At 50.6% G+C, this 15,270-nt stretch overlaps 1 long non-coding RNA gene across 1 annotated transcript in view; it reads right to left on the bottom strand.

Moving 5' to 3' along the window:
- The window catches only part of LOC116669327, a 234,868-nt gene that overhangs the window by 26,677 nt on the left and 192,921 nt on the right, over window positions 1-15,270 (bottom strand). The window contains exons 4-5 of the long non-coding RNA XR_004326693.1: window positions 11,518-11,638; window positions 6,513-6,598 (exon numbers count right to left, since the gene is read on the bottom strand). This is a non-coding gene — a long non-coding RNA (uncharacterized LOC116669327). The remainder of the gene's footprint in view (window positions 1-6,512; window positions 6,599-11,517; window positions 11,639-15,270) is intronic.

Raw genomic sequence — 15,270 nt, 5'->3', positions numbered from 1 at the left:
TGTTAGTCTCCTGGCTGCTTCCATCAGACCTGATCTTCACGTGACTCATGCTCAGAAGACCTTGTTCCCTAACCTTCCTCTCTCACAGCCCACAGGACCGCTTTCCTTCCGCCACCCTCCGTGCTTTCTTTCCTCCTCTCTGTCCTCTTCTCCAGGCTGCTTCGGCTACAACCAATCCCATCCTTGCCACAAGTAGAGCATTCAAACAAAAACAGCAGCAAAATAACATGTGCACAAGGACCTGCAGTGGCTGTCACCTTCCTTTGCCTTTTGTCATGTCACTGCTGGCCCCTCTCTTTTTCATCCTGTACCAGCCCTCATGTGCCCAGCTGTCAGCCTACCCTCCTTTTCACTGTATCCTTCATGGTGAAAAACTGATGCTCTCAGGGAGAGAAGGGCTCAGACCGCACACGTCCCCAGCTGAGTCTCTAGTTGAGCTGACACTCTGATCACAGGACCACTCTCAGTGCAGCAGAATTGGACCCGAGCCTCCTAGGACGGATGGGGGATGGCTGGTGGTGTGAGGGCAGGAGACAGCATGGTGCCACCAACAGAGAAGCATCTCAGAATGCATAAGCTAATGAATTAATGTGCTGTTTCAGGTCACTACTGAAGGGCGAACAGCGGTCCAACGGCACCACCGTGGGGGTTGCGCTGCCCGCCTCACCTGCCCTCCTGTACTCACAGAAGACACCACCATTGCGCTCTGACACATTCAACCCCGACTTCCCCCAAGAATCCTCACAACCACGTGCTTTGGAAGCTACTGCAAGTGACTGAAGCCACTGTTTGTGATGAAACCTATTTTCCATCCCTGGCCTGGAGTTCAGGGCATGAACTCTAGGGATCAAATGAAGAAACGAAGCTTCGGAAAGAAGATGGACAAGATCACTGGGGCCTCAAATGAGCACTTACTCTTTTTACAGTGTGTTTAACTTCATCACTTTCAGCTTCCCAGACCTATCGCTGAAATACAGGTGCCCATAAGATATCTGGGGTCCCAAAAGCACACAGCCAGATGAGCGTGTTTTTAACTTGCTTCCTTTTCCTCTGTTAACAGGGATGTTAACGACATGGAATCTGCAGAATTGCTGCAAAGACTCAGTAAAGGTATGTGCATCCGGTTCTGTGAGCAGTGCTGGCATGTGACAGGCGCTCGACACACGTCCGCTATCACTGAAGTTAACATCGGTGGGGACGGCCAAGCCGCTCCCCTCCTGGGGAGGGTGGGAGACATCCTTTACCACCAACACAGCCTTCCTTGTGTGGGCAGGGTGGCACTCTGCCTCTGCTCTAGGGACAAATCATGTGAAGGAAGTGGCAAACTCGCTTGCCCCCACATTTCCCACGTCCCATCAGAGTGGGTGTGTCTGCGGGATCCACAGCGTCGTGTGAATCATGATAAACTTGGCAAATGCAACCTGAGCCCGGCCCCTCGCTGTGCTTCCCGTTAACTTTTACTTCACCTCAGAAAGACCTTCATGGGAAATGTGGTTTTAAAAGCGCTGGAGGAATTTGTCAGCGGGGACCTCTTTAGTTACAGAACCCAAGCGCAGTCACCAGGGCAGGAAACACATCTGTTCACAGCACCAGGCGGCCCCCGTGGGCACACAGCACCCCCCTCCAGGGGAACCTCTGTGCACCAGGGTCCTAGGTCACAGCCATCTGCCCCAGGAAACCCTGCACCCTGTCCTAGTTAAAGCCAGGGGTGTGCAGGGGTGGGAGGCTTGATTCATTAGCTGCTGCTGAGGCTAAGGAGTCGGAAGACCTGCCTTCTCTTTTCTGCTCCATTACATTCAAGAGCAATTAAGAAAAGTGATTCTGTCGCCATACGCTTGGCAGTAAATGCAGCTTCAGTGGCTGAGGCTGTAGCCTTGAAGCAAAAGAAGGGTCAGAGGTGTCTATCACATTTTCAGGAAGAGGCTAATGAAGGTCATGGTCACAAGCTTTCTGCCTGCCTATGCCTCGATTTTACTGCCTAAAAATGAAAAAGAACAGATGGACACACTGACCTCCTTTCAATAGATCAATGGAAGTTCAACCCAGCTGGCCCTCGGAGACCTTTCTGCACAATGGGTCCGACTTTCTACCTGAGATTCTTAAAGGAAAGTGGCTATTCAACCTGACACACGGCTCAGGGGCCAGGAGTTTGCCAACAGGGATAAGAGAGACCCCTCAGATTTGTGAAGTGTTCTGAGATTTCCTCTTTCATCTAGACCCGGCAGGGGTCTCATTTCCTTCTCCTCGAGCCTTTGGGTGATGCACTGCAACATTCTGGACAGCAGTAATAGGGAAGGTGGGATGATTATTAAAGAATTCGGCCAATCACAGGGTCTTATTTTTTTTCTTTTTGCCTGTGCTCCAAGCAAAAAACCTTTGAAAGGAATGAAAAAATAAATATTTAAGTGAAATCAGTGATTCCAATTATTGCCACTAAAAAATGTTCTCTTCAATCCTAATTATATCCACAACCTACACTGCTTTTTCATGAAAAATAGAAGAGGCATTAAATTTTAAAGTTTTCTAACAACTTAGGGTTTTAAGGACAGCAATGCAATTTCCCAACCCTCTGGACCAAAATCTAATAATTCAATATAATTGGCTAGGGGCATAAACAAATGCACAAGACTGTCGATTAAATGTCAAATGCACTGCAGAAAAATCTCAGTTACCTTTCAATTTCATTTAATCATGGAATTCAACAAGGTCTTTGGAGGCAACCATTCCAGCTTCTTTAAGACCTAAACAGAGCCCCCAAGTGGTCAACCGAGTCCTTCTCTCCAGTGGTACATCCTGATTTCCTTGACCTTCTAAGGGAACAGAGAAGACCCTTCAGGCCCCTCTTACGCTATTAACTATTTGGAAGTAAAGAGAAATCCTAGATGGGCCCCCCATGAGAAAACAAGAACTTCAGACTTCATTCCCACAATTTCAAACTCTATCCATTTAGCACACTGACAGATTTTTGTTGAGACTGTAAGGAGTGGAGAGGGGAGAGCCCAGCGCTTCCACTGGAAGTTGCTGGATGCCACTGACAGCTGCACACTTCCATCAGTCCTGGCTTTGACTTCGTGATGTCCATCCAGACGACCCCCCCCCCCCCATTTCCTAGCACATCATGCCCTTCAGCCCATAGGCTGCTTCAGCTGTCTGCTCAGCTCTTGTTCCTTCTGACTAACCGCAGAGCCCGTTCACATTCAACAACTGGGGCTTCAACATGCAGATGGCCAACAGGCACATGAAAAGATGCTCAATATCGCTAAGTATCAGAGAAATGCAAGTCAAAACTACAATGAGGTAGCACCTCACCAGTCAGAATGGCCATCATTAAAGAGTCCACAAATGATAAATGCTGGAGAGGCTGTGGAGCAAAGGGAACCCTCCTACACTGCTGGTGGGAATGTAAACTGGTAGCAGCCACTATGGAGGACAGTATGGAGGATCCTTAAAAAATTAAAAATAGACTTACCATGTGATCCAGCAATCCCACTCCTGGGCATATGTCTGGAAAGATGAAAACTCCAATTCAAAAAGACACACGCACCCCATGTTCATAGCAGCACTATTTACAGTAGCCAAGATATGGAAGCAACCTAAATGTCCATCAACAGATGACTGGGTAAAGAAGATGGGATATATATGGTGGAATATTACTCAGCCACAAAAAGGACAAAATAATGCCATTTGCAGCAATGTGGATGGACCTAGAAATGATCATACTAAGTGAAGTTATATCACTTTACATGTAGAATCTAAAAAACTGATACAAATGAACTTATTTACAAAACAGAAAAGACTCACAGACAAAGAAAACAAACTTATGGTTACCAAAGGGGAAAGGGAAGTGGTGGGGAAAAGATTAGAAGTTTGGGATTAGCAGGAACAAACTACTCCGTATAAAGTAGATAAACAAGGTTCTACTGTATAGCACAGGGGACTATATTCAATATCTTGTAATAACCTATAAAGAATATATATACACATAACTGAATCACTATGCTGTATGCCAGAAACTAACACAACATTGTATATCAAATATATATAAGACCTCCTCCCCAGTATAATTTGCAGTATTACTGCAAGCCACATGGGATACAAGGACAGAGGGATCGGATCAGGAACAACACAGCCCAGCTACAGCCGTCAGAAGAGCGAAAGCAAGAAGGGATTTACGCATGCCGAACTCACTCTGATGGGGGGTGAAGTGGGTCGGGGGCAGAAAGCAGAGAGCCAAAGAGATGGCACCATGTGAAAAGAGCATTCAGATGAGGCGGCAAGGCTGGGAGACGTGAGCTGATCTGATTGGAGAGGCTCTACTGCTTAACTCCTGGTTCATTCCAGAAGGATGTCTTCTCCGGCCGAAGGGCGTCACGATCCCAGAAGCTCCTGGCGGATGGAATGACTAAGGTCTCCCTGCAGAGAGTCATCTCTGGGCAGCACTGAGCACATCCTGCCCAACTGAGTAAATTAGGAAGTCGCAGTCCCCCACCCCCAGTCTATCTACACAGGGGTAAACTCGTCACGTCCTGTCTGCGGGGCAGGGGTGGGAAGGAGGAAAGGACCCAAGGCTCGTTGCGTTTGCTCCCTTCCTACTTTACATTCCACACATGCATGCCTGCCTCCCACCCTCTTATACATTAACCACACACATCTCTTGATTGGGTCTTTAAATAATATTTAGGAGATTATATGAGAAATAGGACTAGTTACTGTTTTTTTCAAAATACTAACTTCAGACTAAGGGGAACTTCAGGAAGAAGATACTCCCACGCTTTCTCCCTGTAACTGCAGAACCGCCTCCCTCAGACTTTTCCCAGCTTTACTGACGTGTAATTGACACATAACTGCATTCATTCAAGGTGTCCAACAGAATGATCTGAAAAAGTGTATGTAGTGCGAAATGACCACCAGTGTAGTTAACATCCACCACCTCGAATAGCTACACATTTTTTTCTCGTAATGAGAACTTTTAAGACCTATTCTTTTAGCAACTTTCAAACAGACAATACAGTATTGTTAACCAGAAAAACCCTTCTTGTCCTGCTGTACGTTACCTCCCCAGAACTTATTTATCTTAAAACTGTGAGAACGGCAGGCATTTTTGAAGGAAGCTGGACTGAGATGGTAGGTCTACAGGAGGGACCGAGCGAGGAAGAAGGAAAAGTTAGGTCAAGTGAGCTCCTCTCAGGAGTTGCATATGTGCATGTGCATTGGTTAAAAAGGAGAGAAGGAGAAGGGAGGGCAAATTTATTATCTTGGAATAAATCAGCTCCAGAACAGAAAATTCTGTGAACTGTGAGTAAGAACACAGGCCTGAATGTCCAGTCCCTTTGGGCTGGGACATAGCAGTGGGGTCTGGGGCCCAGATCTCAGGGCATCTCCATGTTTCCCACACTCATAACGCGACACCAGCACGAGGTGACAAGTGACGCATTCTTTAAAATTTTGTTTCAAAACCTGTTATAAACGTTGGTAGTGACCTAAAAATGTGGAAAAAAAAAAAAAAGATCTGGCTGCTGTAATAGGAAACATGCTCTCTAAGGAAAGAGTGAAGACTCAGGGACCCTTCATGCGCTGGTTAAATCGTGCCTGGCAAGCACGCTTGCGCCCCATCATCACCCCCCCCCGGGGGACTCGGCCTTGCTGGGGAGGGAGGGAGGGCGTGCAGGGAGGTCTAGAGCAATTCAGACCCTATGGGAGTATGAAGGCTCAGAGAGCCCCCGTGGGTGACTCTGATAGAACACAATTAAAAACCCTTCTTGTCCACAGGCTAAAAGGGGCGTCACTGAGACAATCTATCCGTAGCTGGGAACGTGCTGCCACGGGGGACTCCGGAGTGTCCGGCTCCATTCTGGATGTTAGAGGGCGAGCAAACTTCCCCCCGACGGCCGAGAAGGTGAGTCTTCAGTAAAGAGGAGCAGACAGGTGTTCTCGGCTGAGAGTTACTCCTCACTACGTGGTAGGTACTATTCCAAGTTCACGCGTGAATCCACTTGGTGTTCCCAGCAACCCCACATCAGTTTAAGGAAGAGGGACCTGAGGCCTGGGTAGCTACGTGCTCCAGGTTGGAGTGTTCCAGCTTCCAAGGGGGGCCTCTGATAGCGGCTGATTACAAACCAGACCGTCTGGCTCCAGAGCCGTCCCCTCTGCCCCCCTGCACCGTCACCACCGGCTCATGACAGGTCCATCGGCACACTTGAGAGTTTCAAAGTCACACGAGTCACGTTTGGAAAGCATTTCTAAGACGTTCCTACGGGCACGGTGCTAGGCTGTTTTATGTTACTGTTTGCAGCCACCGTGTGATGAATCTATTCCATTTCTCTAACCTTGCTCTTGGGAGGGTAGGTTTGCAACAGAAATGATAATGTTTTCTCTACAGACCACACTCTTAAAAAGGGAAACAGAAGCAGCTGAACGAGTGGATCAGATTATCTCTGGTTACTCCTACCTCGCCCACGCCCACGCCGTTGCAGGGACTGTGCTGGAAGGACGTCCAGGAAGCGGTAACTTACCTCCAGAGCTGGTCCTGAGCGTCCTGCATGCTTTTTGGCGATGCCGGACATCACATCCACCGTCCTCTTGTAACACGTGTGGCATCCTGATCGGGAAAAGTTTCATTGTCAGATTGTTTCTGGACAGATCATTGAAAAGGATGCTGTTTCCTTCATGTTCCTGGCTTCTCCCTATCAGCACAGCCATTGCCCAGAACGCTTAGAGAATCTCCCTCCTGGTCACAACAATGTCATTCGCTCACTGCTCGCCTCCCCGTTTCAACTGGGTTTTTTCTCCTGATGCTATTTGCTGTGCTATTCCTTCCTTCCCTGCGCCCCACCTGACAGCCCACACCTGCCTCCCCATTACCCCGGCTCACGCCTTCTGGAATGTTCTCCCCTTCTCCTCCTAATTTCTCCGCAGGTCTTCATACTGTGAACCCCTCAAGGCCCAGCTGCAATGTGGTGTCTTTTATAAACCGTCCTCCAATCGCTCTACTCAAGCTCCCTCCCTCTGCCCAGAGCCCTTTAGCGGAGCCCCTGTGTGACACCTGGCAATTTCTATACTAGTTATTTATACCCAAAACTTATATCCCTACACTGCAGTTTCCTTAGGTGAAGGGCTGGTTCCACTCTGCGAGGGTCCTGGGGAGAGTCCACTGTTACGGTAGGGTGGGGCCCGCTGCTATGGTACCAGACAAGCCCACATTCCACGGAGCCCCGGAGAAGCAGCTTCTCACCCCCAACAGAGAAAGACTGAGAGGAATGACAGCTATTCCGTGTTTACCTTACACTTGTGTTTTCCCCAAGAGGACCCCACTGGGCCATTTTTGCACCGTGCTGTACAGGTGCCTTTTTGGGGGTGTTTCGTCCCAGATCACCCCAGAGGCCACCCATTTCCTGGGCGCCTGCCCCACACACAGCTGCTTTGAATCAAGCACTAACCCTTAAATGAATCAGTGGTGATCAGAGAAGTCCATCTGGCTTCACGAAAACTTCCTTTATCCATAGCAGCTTATAGAGAAAAGCACTATGAGGGTCAGTTTCCTCGAAGGGGTGGGATCCCCCTCCTGCTGCCCCAGCACCGTAGAATCCAGTGGTTTCCATCCGGGCTGAATGACTGGTCTTGGTCCCCAGTTTTGCACCTCTCTGTAGGACAGTCAAACCTAACAGGATTTCCAGGATCCAGACACGAGAGCTTGGACTGTCCCAGTGGCCTGTTTCAACATCTTGAATGGCCAGTGAATGATTCTTCTTAGCTGCGGGGTCTTAGGCTGGAGTTTGGAGCACAGTGTGTCTGTCAGCTCGGGCCACAGCCAGTCATTCCTGCCCCTGCATCACATGGGTCAGGAGCTCTTTGCTCATCTGTGCTGACCTGAAGAGCACAGGTCAGTCAGAAGCTCCTGCGCCTAGGCCCGCCACCCAGCTCCGGGTACCCTGCTCCCAGGCCCACGAGCCAGCAGGGGGTGGACACTGACTCCTCCTGGCTCACCAGAGCCAGCTGCTTGCACCTCCTCCCAAGTTCACGGACTCTACGTCCAGTGATGTCTGGCTGGTCCCCTGAACTCAACCATGGTGAGAGTATTTACACTCTGAAAACTGGCAAACACCGCAAGTATGGCCTTTCTTTCTTTTCATTTTTCTACGAGAGCTGATTTACCAAATGCCACTGAAGCAAGCCCATCGCTACTCCTAATGACAAATACGAGACAGTCTACCTGCCCATGGGGATGCCATTCCACCTCTTCTAATACAGAAAACCTATGCTGTCTCTTTGAGGCCACGCCCACACAAAGAAGCAGAGACACAAAGCTGACTGCCCTGAGGGAAGGAACACTAGACGGGGTTCCAGAATTCACCGAGATTGGCGTCTTAGTTCCACCCAGGTCTGGATTTACAAGTATCGAAGGTTTCTGCCCTGAAGAGTCAGATGAACCTAAGCAAGATGGGGGAAGAAGAGTCAAGCGGACTGATTAACTTCTTTAAAAGGGCAAATGGAGTCCATAAATGTTTAGTACAGAAAGAGCTGCCTCCCCTCCAGGCCTCGAGTACATTTCCATGTCTTGCTGGCCCTAATGAGGAGTGACAGCTGATGAAAGCTGCTATTCATGGTCATCTGAAACAGCTTTTCCTCGCAGATGAAATTCGGTGTGGCATGAGTCTAAACACGCAGACCAAAGGCCGCGCGAGTGTACTCCCCAGGTCCCCCTGGGCTGGCAGAGGCCACTCTGTGTGTGAGGGGAGGCGCCCCGACTGGGCACCAGAGGCCCAGTGTAAGCAAGGGAAGTCTTTCTGCCCGCTACGCTCAGACCCGAGACGGTGCTCCTGGCCCCAGACTCCGCCCATCCCGGGTTCTCCTCCTCGTTTATAATCAACAGCAGGCACTCAGGGTGACTTGAGTTTGATGACTAGGATTTTCCACCCCCATACTGAACAAAGCCCGGATTTATCCTCACTGCCTTCTAGGTGAACAACTTCCCTGCAGGGAGGGACGCTGTGGTGGGCGGTGTGGTGCATGAACTGCTTCAGTTCTGAGATGACTATTCTGACCTCTCTGGACGTACCACGAGCAAACGCACAGCCAGCAAAAGGGGGTTTCTGGCACGGAGCTCGGGAATGCTAGGTTATCCCGGAAGACTGCAGGGCTGATCTTTACAAGCCCAAGGCGAGCCAACACTCCTAGGGACAAGGAGCCAGTAGCTTCCACTCTGCATCTTGCCATCCAACACTGACGTGAAGGTACAAGCATATGGTTTCCATCCAAACAGAGCTGGCAGGATTCCCTCAGCCTCAGGAACTGGGGTAGCTGGTAGCTTGGTAGCTAGAAGCTGGGCTCTTGATATAACAGCATCTGGGCCAGGCGATAAGAACCTTCCAGAAGAACCAACACACAGACTACACTGGGGTTACCACGGGGCGAAGTGGCAGGCCCCAGAGTCTAGGACGAGAAATCTAGTTCCGTCCCAGAGCTTCTGCCTCTAGTTCTGAGTCACCCACCAAGACAGTCTTCCTTCTTTCTTGTTCTGAGTTAAGCTACTAGAAAGTTGGCTGTGGATGCCCAGCCACGAGAGGTGACACATGCTGTACTCCAGGCGGCACCACCAGGCCCCCAGGGAGGGACGCCAGAGCGGAACATCCATGTTTCTCCCTTTCCGTTCCTGACTCCTGCCACACCTCTGAGATCCCCAGGGAACAAATACTCATCTCAAGCTACAAACTCACCTTTCCAAGAAATGTCACTTTATTTTCTAGAGCTATTCCTATTTGCTCTTTTAAGATCCTATGCCACTGAGTGGTAGAATTTCTTCTAAACACTGACATCTCCAGAAACCTAAAATGATGTCTAGAACTCAAGAAACGAGTTTTTGAATGTGTGAATTTTAGGAATCTCCCAATGCCTGCAGTGTTGTATTTCAGTCTGTTGCCAAGTGCCAAGGCAGGTTGTGTGTGTCCTGGAGAACGGAGAGTCTGGTCCTAGGCTACTGTCGGTCAGTGCCGGCATTCACTGGGCTGTCCTCTTCCCGTCACTTCTCCAGTTACTGGACCATTTAGCTCACTGTCTCATCATTCTTGCACCAGCCAAAAGCTTTCTTCCTACACACCTGTTTGACTCCCAGCCAGTGTTTTCAGGGTTTCCTACCACAGCAGACAGGGGGTTGCAAGGCAAGCACTCAGCCACTCTCCAGCGCGGTTCTCAAGTCTAAGGACCTGCGTCCTTGGGACACTCATCGCAGCCCCTCCCACTGTGCAGCTCCGGGTTCTGCTGGGCACCAGACACTGGGGTTTTATCTCCCCCAGCTCCACAGGGACAAGACCCAGACGTCACTGCCTTGCTTCTCCAGTCCAGCAGATTTGTCATCCCGCTGACCTGCCTTAGGACCAGGCGGGTGGGGAGTGGGGCCAGCATGAGTCCCAGACAGCCTCTAACTTCCCTTCTTCCCCCTCACGATCCCCTCCTCCCAGCCTCTGAAACCGCCCCACGCACGCCAGGACACTGAGCTCCTCATTTACCTCTCACTTCAGATTGTTGTGAAAACACTTGCTGTACCAGGTCTGCCCCTCAAACTCTTAATTTTGAGGTCTTTGGACTTAAAAATCTTTTTGCTGTAGACCGTTGTTCCTGTTAGGAGTTTCCAAAATCAATTCTGATCTGAAGCTGACCCAGTTCTCCTACTTCTTGGCATAGCTGTTCAAACACCCCTGCCTTGAGACATGAACACAGAACGTTCCGTTCTGTCTGTCTGGGTTAGGAGTCATCCCAGAGCACAGAGGGGAAGCCTTTGTCTAGCACTTCAAAACACTGTCCCGCCGTATCTGCTGCTGGCACCGGGTGGATGCACCTAGCTTCCCACAGGCTGCCGTCTGTCCTGAAGCTGCAACTCCTGGGACCCCAAGGGCCCCTCTGGAGTATTTAGGGGAAGTGGGTGTATATAAACTGTACTGTGAGACTGCAGAAGACTGAAAAATTAGGATTCTGTCAAAAAAGTCTGGACAAGAAAGGAAACAGGCCCCTCACTCCTCTTGCAGGCTCTCAGACGAGGGTCTCGCCGCAGCACCCGTGACCGAGGAGCGCCTGCAGTGCCCCCGGGCGGTCCGCCACCTCCCTGCGCTGCGGTGCGTACATGCAGCGGGGACGAGGCTCAGGTGCAAGAGGCAGCTTGCATCTTTCCCGGGTGCGGGGACTTCAGGGTCTCTTCCCAGTGACGGAGAAAGGAAACGCAACGGCTGACGCCAGGCTCCGTCTCTCGGAGACTTGGAGCGGTCCGGCGTACACACCGAAGCCTTCGCCCTGCGCTTCAGACCCCTCCCACGCCGCTTACGCATGCTGCCGTCTTCCGTCGTCAGGACATCCATTATTTGCCTTGACAACCAATCCCAGGACTTAGAGTCTCACCCAGGAGATGCCCACGTGTGTCAGCAAGACTACTGCCCTTTATCCCAGAGCGGCTGAAGATCGGAGGGGAGGCGGGGGCGGGGGGGGGGCACGGTGCGTGTGAGTGTGCGTGGTGAGGCAGGGAGAACATACCTCGACAGCAGCAAGATCCCTCTTTCCAGTCCTCCCAGCGTGTCCTCAGCACTGCTTGACACTTTTCGCTTCCATCAGCAGAAAGGCTAAATGCAACTGATTTATTCGATCTTACAGGTATCTGCAAAAAAGAACAAAAAAGTATTAAGTAAAATTTCAACCATTCATATTGTTGCATAAATTCATTTCTCAGAAAATTCTTCTCATGTACAGTAGACTTTACACACTTAGGCAGCATGGGTGAGAAAAATGGAAGCCAAGAGACATGGAATTACTTATCCAACACCTTCAGCTAGTTAAAGGCAGCATCCTGACTTCCATGGAAATTCCTTTCCCACTTTATGAGTTTAACCAGCTTTCTGGTAGCTGCAACAATGGGCACGAGCAGAACGAGGATTTAAATGTGGCTTTTCCACGAAGAACCAAGGGTAGATCTGAGTGGAGAGAGTTCTAATTTGGGCATAACAGTGAAGGTCGTAGAAAATGCCAGAAGGAAGCTTGAACTCATTGGACACCACAGCGTGCCAGCGGGGCACGTAAGGAGTGTGAGTGGGGAATGAGTGGAGATAAATTCTGCGGGGTTTTTATTCAACAATGGTTATATAATCGTGCCAGTGCTGACCCAGCACTGGTAATGTGCCATAAACATGAATACAACATAATCACACTGAGTTCAGATAGAGCACCTTTGAGTGTTTCACCTACTTTTTGCAAAGTTCTACTTGATTTTTACTTTTTTCTTGGCTTTACTAGAAGGATCCATCTATCCTACAGGGGGCTACCGGTAGCAAGGAGTGCCAAGACTGCCCCCTAGACAGTGGAGACTCGGAAAGCAAACCAGTTTGTGGTTTGTGTGTGTGTGTGTTAATGATTTAGGCTTGATAGATGGGACATTTATTTCTTTCAGATCTGCCACCAAAAAAGAAAGAAAAGAAAAGCAGGCCATTGTGTAGGCAGACATAGACAGCGTGGGCAAGGGTGGGGGGTCCTGGAAGAGCAGGAGAGGAAGGCAGAAACCTAGAAACCAAGAGTGTCGGTTCAGGTCTCCGAGAGCAGACACTAAAATGGAATTTAGAGGAGGAGAGATTTGCTGGAGCAAATACCATTTATCTTTCAATAAAGGAGACACGGAGCAGAAGTGAGCATCACCTTCGGGTCACCACGCGAGCCCGACCCAGGAGGGGAGACGGAAAGGAAGGGAGAGGGGCGGGAAGAGCCCCAACCTGCAGGGCAGCCCTTTTGGGCTGTCGTGAGAGGGGCTCCGTGTGGGGAGAAACGGCCTTCCTCCAGCCGCCGTCCCCTCCGCTGCCCTCAGTCGTTGGCCAGAAGTAGTGGGGAACAGCTTGGCCCCCGCCTGCACGCGGCTGTGGATGCTGGGTGGGCAGCTGAAGGCTGTGAGACCACCATTCTCCGTGCAGCAGGCTCCTGCAAGGAGACCTGAGCCCTGTACATCTGTGGAGGCCACGCCTGCCGTGTCTGAAGCCAGGATGGGGACCCAAGCCGAGACCGTCCCCTGGTGGGGCTGGGTAGGGAAACCAAGGGCTGGACTGTCTGCCTGGCATGGCTCAAGGGCCTCAAAGCTGGGCTGGACCAGACGCTTTGCCAGGCAGCCACCCAAACCTCAGATAAGGGGAACGTCACACCCTCAGCCTACGAAAGCCCTTGACAGCTGGCTGGGAGAGGAGTAACTCCTGGCCCAGGTCACGTGTCTTCCCTCGCGTCAGTCTGAGTCCTGCACTGGGGGCGGCTGCACTGCACTGGGGGTGAAGGAGCCCCCCCGCCCCGGGACCTGCACAGCGGGCTCCGACATCTCTGTCTCCACGGGGGCCTCGGAAACCAGGCTCTCTGACCTGACAACTGACGTGACGGAGCTGCCGGCAATGCGGATGGAACACAGTTTAGGGCTTTAAGGTGCATTTGACAGAGGACGTCTCCCTAGTCGTGCCCTCACTAGGATCAGGGTGAGGAGTGATGCTCGAGAAAATGTTTGCTCCCAGAGGATAATGAATGATTTAGCAACGCAGTACTTCTGTCTGGAGGCAGAGAAAGGGAGTGAGGATGCCAATGAATGAGTGAATGAACTGATAACTTCTGGGTGTCTGAGGACAGGGTGACGGGGGCCTCAGATGAAAAGGGGATAATCATCTAGAAATCCTTCATTGAATACATCAGTGACCACAACGCCACACGCATCGTGACAGCACATCCACCACCATCAAAAAGAAAGTTACACGTTTTAGAGTAATGACAGCAGTCACGCCTCATGCGCACAAAAAGCTGTGCTTGGAGACAGGGAGTTCTGAGTAAATAATTGATGACTCTTTCTGCCAAATGCACGAAGAATTTTTTTTTTTTTTGCATCATGAATAAACGAGCAACCTTTTATATATGCAGCGAGACCTCCTTGAGCACACACCCGGAGCATCATTCTTGTATCACCGTGTTCACTTCAAGGCTAACCAGCTGTTTGCTGCGTGCTCTGGGGGACAGGGGAACGGTTCCTGCAAGTGAACACAGCAGGTACATCAGCCACAGGCACTGCCAGGGCCTTGATTTGAGGATATTTTATGGTGTTTTCTTGAACTGTGCACAAAGAAAAATGGAATATTGTTTTCTAGATGGGTTTTCTATATCTGCATTGGGAGCAGTAGTGTCTTGTGAAAGTCTCACTTTGTACGTGGGTTGCAAATGCAGGACTCAAGAAATTCATCAAAATCAACCAAGGTGATGTGCACATTAATAGAATGGAGGGAAAACAAATGATCTTCTCAACTGATGCAGAAAAACCATTTGACAAAATGCAACATCTCTTCTTGGTATCTGTTGGATTCAACTGAAAGTCAGAGAGTTAATCTGAGGCACAGAAGCAGAATTCTGGGAGCCCCTCGGATGAACGCAGAAGCTTTTCCACCCATAACAGAGACATTGTGGAGGCATCAGAAACCATCTATTGACTGTTTCTGGAGACTCTTCTTAAGGAAGCGTGTTGGTACAATGTGCTGCCGCCTCCTCCTATGGCAGGTCTGGTTTCCGCCCAGTTTCGGCTGGTTTCACGCACTGGAGTCCTTCCGCATCCTCAGTCACTAGGCCTCGTGGGGATGCTCCGCCTGCTTTTTACGTCTAGTCTAAGCCTGCAGGCTGAGGCCCTGGGACAGCGCGAGATGCCAGCAAACCAGAAAGCCATACAGCCGAGGGGCTGTGAGGCCACCTTGCTCCACAGGGGCTCCTTCCCCCGGATCCAGTGGACCCGCCCCGGGCACAGCCCCCCCCCCCCCCGAACACGCAGAGAAAAGGACAACTCAGAACAGGCTTGCCTTAATTCGCCTATTTGTGTCACCTCGTCTTCTAGACTCCAAGGGTTCCAGGGCCATTTAGCCCTATTTCAAATGCTCCCTGTCTTCAGACAACGGCTGAGCCCTCACCCTTTCATAACCCTGGCTTGTCACTTTCTTCCACAGGCCCTGGCTGGTAGACTCAAATTTCACAGAGTCTGTTAAGCCCACTCACTGCATTTGGGGAGGATATATTAGCAGGGGAAAAAAAGGTCACACCTTCCATTTGCTTTGCTTTACTCAGCTAATAGGAAAGGGAACCTGCACGCATTAAGAAACATTAGGCATTTGTCTAGTTTCTTTAATCATCGTTGGAGAGACCGGGGAGCTGTGAATCCAGACCGCGAACACGAGGGGCCCTGCAGGAGCGGGAGCGCACCGCCCCGGGGGGAGTGGCCGGGCGGGGCGGGGTGTGTGTTGT

Source organism: Camelus ferus, chromosome 16 (genome assembly GCF_009834535.1).
Source record: "Camelus ferus isolate YT-003-E chromosome 16, BCGSAC_Cfer_1.0, whole genome shotgun sequence".
In the NCBI taxonomy this organism is placed as follows: Eukaryota; Metazoa; Chordata; class Mammalia; order Artiodactyla; family Camelidae; genus Camelus; species Camelus ferus.
This window is presented reverse-complemented; position numbering and strand designations above follow the sequence as displayed.